Source organism: Saimiri boliviensis, chromosome 7, assembly GCF_048565385.1.
Source record: "Saimiri boliviensis isolate mSaiBol1 chromosome 7, mSaiBol1.pri, whole genome shotgun sequence".
In the NCBI taxonomy this organism is placed as follows: domain Eukaryota; kingdom Metazoa; phylum Chordata; class Mammalia; order Primates; family Cebidae; genus Saimiri; species Saimiri boliviensis.
In genome coordinates this window covers 122,191,243-122,200,806 of record NC_133455.1, presented here as the reverse complement: position 1 = coordinate 122,200,806, position 9,564 = coordinate 122,191,243, and the positions used below count along the sequence as shown (strand labels likewise).

Sequence of the window (9,564 nt, the reverse complement as noted above, 5' to 3'; positions counted from 1 at the left end):
ACACAGAGAATAAAAGACTGAAGAAAACTGAACAAAGCCCTGGGGACCAATGAGATACTATTACGAGGCCAAACACCATGTATAATAGGAGTCCCAGGAAGAGAAGAGTGAGAATGGAGTAGGAAAAAAATACTTTAAAAAATGATGACCCCAAATATCCCAAACTTCACAATTTATAATTTATGAATGTACCTGAGAAGCTCAGAAAACTCCAAGCAGAAGAAATACAATGAAAATGGCTGGGTGTGGTGGCTCACGCCTGTAATCCCAGTACTCTGGGAGGCCGAGGCAGGGGAATCACAAGGTCAAGAGATCGAGACCATCCTGGCCACCATGGTGAAACCCCGTCTCTACTAAAAATACAAAAATTAGCTGGGCATGGTGGCATGTGCCTGTGGTCCCAGCTACTTGGGAGGCTGAGGTGGAAGAATCTCTTGAACCCAGGAGGCAGAGGTTGCAGTGAGCCGAGATTGTGCCACTGCACTCCAGCCTGGCAACAGAGCAAGACTCTATCTCAAAAAAATAAATAAGTAATAACAATGATGCACATCATAGTCAAATTGCTGAAAACCAAGAGAGAAAAATTTAAAAGCAGTCAGCAAACAAACAAACAAAAAAACATTATGTGCAGGGAAATAATAATAATATCAATGACTTCTCATCAGAGACAGTGGAAACCAGGAGAAAATGGAACATCTTTAAAGCTCTGAAAGAAAAAAAACCTGTCAGTCAAGAACTCTATACCAGCAAAAATATTCTTCAAAAGGGGATGACAAAAGACATGTTCGGATAAATAAAAGCTTAGCTTATTTGCCAGCTGCAGACCTACATGATAAAATGCTATTGGGTTGCTTCAAGATAAGGGGAAATAATACCAGAAGGGAACTTTGATCTATGAAATGTACAGTGGAAACACCAGAAACAGTAAATAAGTAGGTAAATATAAAATACTACTATGTTTTATTTTTTCTCATAATTTACTTAAAAGACAATTGACTAAAGTAAAAATAATAATATTGTTTTGTGGGACTTACAGTGTATGTGTAAACAGAAGACATAATAGCAATCATACAGGACAGGGGGGTTGGGTAAGTGAAATTTTGTGATTGTGAAGTTTATTACCCTTGTGAGTATACACTTAAAATCTGTGAATCTTATTGAATATAAATTATGCTTCAATAAAGTTATTTTTAAAATCAAGTATAAGTCAGGCACAGTGACTCACATCTGTAATCCCAGCATTTTGGGAGGCTGAGACTAGCAACCTGAGGTCAGGAGTTCAAGACCAGCCTGGCCAACATGGTGAAATCCTGTTTCTCCAAAAAACACAAAAATTAGCCAGGCATGGTGGTGGGTACCTATAATCCCAGCTATTTGGGAGATGAGGCACGAGAATCATTTGGACCTGGGAGGAAGAGGTTGCGGTGAGCCAAGATCTTGCCAAGGCAGGCTGGGAGACAGTGAGACTCGGTCTAAAAAAAAACAAACAAACAAAAAACAAAGTATAGAAGGTCCCCTTCTCTGATCAGTCCAACTTGGAGCCTGAGGTAAACAGATAGGGAGTTGGACCCACAGGAGTACTAGTGGCTAATATTTGCTGAATGCCTTCTATGTGTTAAATACAATTCTATTGCTTTAAAAGTATTTACTTATTTAATCTTCACAACAACTCCATGAAGCAGGCAGGTGTAATTTTAAACCCCATTTTATAGATCACGAAACTGAGGCACATAGCTAATACATGGTGGCTCTGGGAATTTGAACCTAGGTAGTGGGATTCCACTATCTGCGTCTTTAACCACTAAGTGTCATGAATCAGCACGAGAGAATCAACCAATAATAACAGACACATGGGGCTCATGTTCTGCGTATTGATCACTTCACGGGACACTGGACTCACTGTATCTTCATTTCATTACCCCCTCATTTTTCTTTCCAACATTCAGAAAGCCTGGGCCACTTATAAGCCTAAGTGGCCTTTGTTATCGTCATTATTTTTAATCAGTCATCACCTTGGCTGTGATTTCATGTTTGGGGCTCTCCAGAGACGGTCCAGACACAAAAAGGAATCCCTTATGGAGCTTCCTGAGTTTAAGAAGCCCACCTGTCTCTGGTGATTATTATATCACCTGCCATGGTCCTGGAGTCATGATGAGTGTTGGGTATGAGGCCCAAACCTGCTCGTGGGTGCCCCGAGCCCCTGCGGTGATGAGTGACTGAGGAAGGAAATAAAGACAAAGACACAGAAATAGAGTTAAAATGTGGGTCCAGGGGACCAACGTGAAGTGTGAGGACCATGTTGCACCTGAGTTCTGGTTTCCACAGGCTCTTATTAGGTGCACACACTCATTAACTGAGGGGTGGAAAGCAGGGGGGGTTATCAGGGGAAGCCTTGAAACTATCCGGGGAGGCCTTGAAACCATTGTGGGGCAAGACAGCCAAGGGGAGAAGCAGGCATCATTAGAATGCAACGGAACAGCTAATTCTTCTATGGAATGCTTAACTAGTACACACAAGTTTTGCCAGTGATCGTTATCGATATGCTGCTGCACCGGAACACAGCAGGTAGGGTGCTACCAAGTCTGACCACACACAATGCATCAGGGGCTTTTATCTCCCGAGCGCTGTGGACATAGGGCAACCAACATTACCCCATATTCAGAGAATGTAGGCAGAGCAGCAGGTGTTCCACTACCTCCGCCTGCAAGGCCTTCCTGCCTTGCCAGCTACCACCTGCAAAGACCCTTCCGGATCTTGTGAGCAGAGGTCTCTGATCTTTCCCAGGTGCTTACACAAATTCTCCTTACAAGGCCCCTGTGCAGACACCATGTTGGAAAGGAGTTCTTGGGACCAATGCAGCGTTTTCCTGCCTTGCAACCACACTGCGAACGTATCACGGTCAACGGGGGGCTCTCTGACGGTCTCACTTTACCTCCCATTACCGCTTTTGCTCATGCCTTTACAAGCTACAAGCTGTTCTCTTTTGTGCTGTGCTTTTCATTCACTATTGCTTATTTCAGGGTATAAACTTCAGTGTACCTCAAACTCTATAAGGTAATAAGCAAATCAAACTTACATTTGTTTAATCAGTAATAGTAGAGACTGCCGCTGGCCATCTGGGCCCACAATGAGTGCTTAATAAATACCTGTTCTTATTTTAGGACCTATTCTCCCACCTCTGGACTTTGCAAAATTGCTACCCTATTGAGAACTGAAAGAGTGGCATTTGCTCAAGGTCACACTCTGTCAATGACACCTCAGGTCTAGAATTAGGGGTTAAAAAAGAAATTCTCATGTTACTGCTATTCTCTATCATCAAAGCATAGGATGATAATACTCAGAGGAATTTTAGGGGTATTACAAGCTTTTTAAAAATATATTTCTGGAAAATGCAATTTAATTCACATAGTTTACATCTACCTGCTTTCACTAAATCTCAACAGATTCAGGAAAGCTCTTGCTGACAATAGAAGATGAGTCTAACAATTTCTGGGAAATATATATGGTCAAGGTATTATTTCTGGGAAAATTAAGTGAGCATATTATTATTTTTTAAGAAAGTAGTTCTACTTTGTGCAAGTGTTGATTAGCAGGACTCTATGCCCTAGTAAACAGCTTGAAGAAGGCATTATACTTTTTTTGGATGCCTCCTCAATGCAGTTGACGGTGCTCACGGTCCCAGAGCTTTTTCTTTTTTCTTTTTTTTTTTTTTGAGACGGAGTTTCGCTCTTGTTACCCAGGCTGGAGTGCAATGGCGCGATCTCGGCTCACCGCAACCTCTGCCTCCTGGGTTCAGGCAATTCTCCTGCCTCAGCCTCCTGAGTAGCTGGGATAACAGGCACGCACCACCATGCCCAGCTATTTTTTTTGTATTTTTAGTAGAGACGGGGTTTCACCATGTTGACCAAGATGGTCTCGATCTCTTGACCTTGTGATCCACCCGCCTCGGCCTCCCAAAGTGCTGGGATTACAGGCTTGAGCCACCGCGCCCGGCCCAGAGCTTTTTCTGAGTTCAGCTTTTCCATTATCCTCCAATAGTAGTCCATTTTAAGACTACTCAGCATTATCCCCGCTTGGAACTTGAAGCGACACTGTAAACTCACCTGATGACATGCTGTTCCAACCACTCACACCTTCAGAGGGAAGAGGTCTACAATGTAAGTGAGATGATTCTCCTCTTTTCTGCCCTGACAGACAGCTTGACACCTCCTATGACATGAGTGCATTTCCTGTGTTAATCCTTTGCCGATATCAACACAGCGTGGCATAGATGAAGACACCGACTGGTGGGTCATGTTGCGTGGCTCGATGCCTGGCAGATAACAGTCTCTGAATAAGTGTTCCTGATCGATGGCATGTCTGAGTGAAGACAGACCTTTCTATCATCATCAATATCATCTGCTGCTGCCACAGACCACGGTGTTTTGGTGAGCTTTCTGTGAGTGGCACAGAACCATTTCCCCTGGCTAATGCTGACATATACACACTGGTATGTTTTTCCCCTCCCAATGTGATTCTGTATATCCCTGGGGTCACACACCACACAGTCTATGGGCGTACCTACAACAGAAATGGCAACAGCCTTAGTGGCTCTGCAATGTTCCCAAGCCAAAAATTAAAAAGAAAACAAACCTAACTAACTGACTAACTAACTAACATGGAAGGGGGTGCCCAGGAAGTCAGCTGGCTGAAAATTACTCATGATTCAGAGGGCAACTGCCATGGTGAAAGGTGAGCAGGACAGGCTTTTAAAGGCTAAATATCTAGGGCGATACGGTTGTACTCTCCCATTTCACAGATGTGGAAGCGGAGGGCCAGCGGTTAAATGACAAGGTCACACAGCTGGCCAGACTTAGATCTCTGGGCTCCTCACCGGCAGGCCACAGTGCCTCCCACTCTGTTACAATTCCTGAGGTGACAACAATATGATTTGCCATCAGCCCCCTGCCACCCAAGGGGCCCACAAACTCTTGAAACATAAATAAGGCAACAGGCAAGCTATGAACCCCTCTCAATCTCTAGATCGAAGGCAGGGCACCCTAGAGCCCAGAAGCACTGTGATTCCCCGCAGCTCGGGAAGCTGTGCTCTCTTCCAAACCACAGAAACCAAGTCCTGGAGAAGCTATCCCGACCGCAAAGCAGTCTCAATCAGACAGCCTGGATCTGCCTATCTCTACTATCTCTACATTAGGGATAACGTCCCTGTGTTCCTAGACCGCTAGGCTGATTAATTGGCTACTCCAGCTCTTTGAGTCTGAAAGCCTTGAACTGATGCTGAATATTGCTTGTAATTGGAAGTACCCCTTATCACTGCCTCCTGCATTTTGTCGTCAAATCAAAAAGAGACCTGTTTGTGACTGGAGGAATGTCTGTGTGCCTTAGCACACATCTAACGCTCTGGTGTGAACGCGCGCATTCTTTGCCATGAGGACTTTTCACCCTGCTGTATCTAGAACACCAAATAATAGAGATCTTCCCAGTTCAGTCACATACTGTTATCGATCTTCAGTACCCTCTCAGTGAAAGCCCACTATAGCAGAGGCGCAACCCTGTGAGTATGCATACTGTGCCAGTTAGCCCACTTTGCCTCATGGGGGGCCTCTCTCCTTCCGGTGTGGTGGCTCCTCAAAACCCACAGGGTCCCTCTCCAAGAGGTCTCGGATGCTGGGAGCTCATGGGATTGCACAGGTGGAATCTTCCCTTTATCCATAGCACCCCTATCAATCGTCTTACTTTGTAGATTGGGAAACTGAGGCAAAGCACCTGGTAGGGTAACAGAGAAGTCGAAGCAGGGTGGGGACTGTGACTGCGCCCTGAGCTGCTGGCCCATGCATCCTTCAGGGGTACCTGGAAGGGAGGCGGCTGGGAAGAGAGCTGTTTCACTGGGGAGGCAGTGGTCAAGGCGAAAGCCTGTCTGCAGTGCGAGATCAGGAGACCCAGGTGGAGGGGAGGGGGCGGGCGGTGAGAGGGCAGGCCTGGAAAACACTAAGGGGTGGGGCGGGTGTGGGACCCCATTCTAAATTCTGTTTCTGAGAAGCAAGTTTCCTGGGGTGTGAAGGCCTCTCCCCACCCACCCCCTGCAGTCTCTGGCTGCCTTCCAGCAGGCTCTGCTCTGCCTGCAGAGCACAAGTCCAGCTGCATGGGTGGGAAGGCAGGGAGTTGGTCCCAGGGGCTTCGTCCCTCTTGGGGAGGCTGGGAGACCTGGGGGCCCCACAGATCAGTAGCCCTGAAGTTTCCCTCGCCGTCGCTATCAAGAGTCCCCTTACAGACAGTGTAGGAAGGAAGGGTCCTCCTGCCCACCTGCCACCAGGTCACTCTGTGACCTTGAGAAAGCCACGTGGCCCTCTGGCCACAGTGCTCCTCTCTTTAGAATGGAAGCTCGGTTGGACTAGCCTAGTCCCTTCCCACTTAGACATTCGGATTTGGGAACAGTGCCACGAGATGCATACGGGGACAAGGTTTGAGTACTTCCTGTGGCAGTGACTGAAGTGGGAGGGAAAGGGCTTAGAAGATGCTGCAGGGACCATCTCTGATGGGCGGGCAGGGGGACAAGGCAGCCTCCAGCTGTGTGTGAAGAATGAGGAGCAGCCTCGGGGGTGGCCTGCTGCACATGCCCCTGTCCTCATAAGTAGCTTTGTCAGTGGCCCCTCATGTTGTTTAATGGTATGTGGCCTGAGAGACCCCTATAGGACAAAGGGGGACAAAAGCAAGAGGAAGCAAAATAGAAAGTGAAGGGAGAATAAGAGCCAAGTCCAAGGACGTGAGGGGGGGGGTGAGAACAGGGGATAGAGAGGCCAGAGCTCTGCTAGCAGTGAGTGTACGGCCTGGTGCAGGGGGATAAGCATGTGGGAGGAGGAAGGGGTGCAGAGGCCAGCCGGTCCAGGGCCTTCAAGCCCCAGCTGCAGGACAGTGGTCCAGAGGGAGGGCAGACCTGTCCAAGGTCACCAGGCTTGTTTGGGTGAGTGCAGGGCTGGGTCCTCTGCCTACCCAGGCTTGTGCTCAGCTGCACCAGCAGCATCCTGCGGGCACTTCAGTGCTAAATCACATTAACCAGAATTAAAGAGAAGTCTGGGAGGATGAAGACACAGGCAGTGGAGAAAGCAAGGGATGGGGAGTGAAGCAGTATGGTTTGAGCCTCTGCTCTGACTCTGGGATCTTCTCTGGGACTCCAAAATATGTCAGTTTCAGGGGCTGAGTTACATGATTTTGAATATCTGCTCTAGAAAGATGTTCTCTTATCAGATCTGGACTGGGAGGTGTCCTGAACTGCAAGTGAGGCTCGGGAGCTGTTTGCAGGGACCATGCCTGCTGCCTAGCCTCCTCTCTTGCACAGTGTGACACCACCCGGGCCAGAAAACACTTTCCTGGGAGCCATGATGGGATTGCAAATCCACCGTGGCTCAATTTACCAACAGCAAATTTCAGACAGGACAGCATGACTGCCTTTAAACCATCGGAGTGTGAAAACACTCAGAAAAGTTGCTTTTAGCAGCTTTAATATGCCCCCAGTGGGTCTGATTAACCGGCTCTGCTTGCTAATCAGTGTGGCCTGTTTCATGGTGACTAATCCCCAGGAGGGGAGAACCCATCCTGGGAGGAAAACGGCATCTCAGGATGAGTGTGGTTTCTTCTGGAAAGGTGCTCAGGACAGAGCAGGATGCCCCAGACCTGGCTTCTGGGATGGAGGTCATGCAGGGTGAGAGACAGCAGTGGCAGCTTTGGTATGGCTCTGACCCCAGCTCTGCCACCAGCCGGGGGGGTTCATGAACCCCCCTGGAATTTAAGATCCATGGTCAGTTCTGACCGTCTTTTGTAGATTTCCAAGCCACTTAGCCGTCTCACCAGTGTGGTTTTTTGAACATTTCGTATGCGGACTGAACAGCAGTGGCTGTTTAGAAAACTGCCTCTTGGCATGCCATCCAAGACCCAGCTCAGTCTGCTCCCTGAGGACTTTTGTCTCCTGGTTCTCTATCTGTGCTTCCTTCTCGGCAGTGGGTTTGGGCAGTCCACATCTATGTGCTGGCTGAGGCTGGCCCGCATTGGCGACGTAAACAAATGAGGTTTTCATCCTCAGACGTCTTTCCATCTCCATCCCTGCCTCTTCCACATAAACCTCAAGGCTCATCTCCAATATGTCCTCCTTCATAAAACGTTTCAGACTGCCACAGTCCCTGGTAACCTCTCCCTTGAATCCATTTCATCACCTACACTATGCAAGTCAAATAATCACACCCATGCCTCTCTGGTGACTTTTGGTCTCAAGTTCCTATTTAACTCTTGAATATTCCTTATCTTTTAAAGTATATTTGTTGTCTCTTGAGAATGACCTTGTCTTCTATTTCTATTCTACACATGTAATATATAATATAATGTAACAGCTGCTACTTAACTGAGCACTTACTATAAGCAGGATACTATTAAAGTGCTTTGCATGCATTTAACTCATTTAGTCTTTCCAACAGCATATGAAATAGGTTTGATTACAATTCCCATTTTGCACAGGAGGAAACTAAGACACAGAGAGATTTAGTAACTTCCCTAAGGCCACAGAGTCAGTAAGTGGCAGAAGCCAGCAGTCTGATTCAAGAGCTCACGTTCAAAACCAGCATGTCTTAAGGCTTTCCTGAGTCCTTTATACGGTATCCACTCCCCAGGTATTTGTTACTAACTGGTGCTGATTTGTTTTCAGGAAACGGTCCTCACCTGAGCAAGGAAAAATGGAAGCATCTGACCTCTATTCACATACGGTCCTCAGTGCTCCTTCTCAACTCTCAGGAGGAGAGCAAACTTTCTGTTTAATAGGGAGCTGTTTTCTGTTCTGTATGCTTCTAGATACAACATTTTACTGAGAAAAGGGACATCCTGAAGGAGCTAATCTTGTAAAACTTCACATAGTGTAAAAAGTCCTTAAACCATTCCATTAGGACTAAAATCACATTAACCAGGATTAAAGGGAAGTCTGGGAAGATGAGGACACAGATAGTGGAAAAAGCGAAGGATGAAGAGTGAAGCAGTGTGGGCTTGAGCCTCTGCTCTGGCTCGGGGATATTCTCTGGACTCCAAAACATGTCAGTTTCAGGGGCTGAGTTACATGATTTTGAGTATCTTCTCTAGAAAGTTGTTCTCTTCTCAAATTTGGATTGGGAGGTCTGGACTTAAAACTGGATGTTCCTTAGGAAAACTGGATAGTGTTCTGTTTTGACTAATCAGAGTGCACTTCCTATCTCTGTCCCCATGCCTAGCTTTGTGCTCGGCTCACAGAGGGCGCTTAATAAACATTCATGATGAGTGAAGGGCATCTTCCAAGGCTGGTGCTGGTATTACACAGGGGTGCCTTTTCAGTTTCCTTCATCATCAGATCAAGTCTAGGTTGCTCTGAGTTTCCGTCAAAGACCCTACACACCTTTCTCACCTCCATCTGTCTGCTCCCTTTATCAAGCCCTGCCAGAAAGTTCTTCTCCAGAAGGCGTGTGAGATAATACAGAAGGAGGAAATGACCCCTTGCTTACTGCTTCATAAGCAAATGGACTCCTTGCACATACACTGCAAATATTTAGCCACAAC

At 46.8% G+C, this 9,564-nt stretch overlaps 1 protein-coding gene across 46 annotated transcripts in view; it reads right to left on the bottom strand.

Annotated features, from left to right (window-relative positions):
* The window catches only part of CACNA1C (calcium voltage-gated channel subunit alpha1 C), a 709,163-nt gene that overhangs the window by 215,826 nt on the left and 483,773 nt on the right, over positions 1-9,564 (bottom strand). The gene's annotated exons all lie outside the window — the stretch shown is intronic.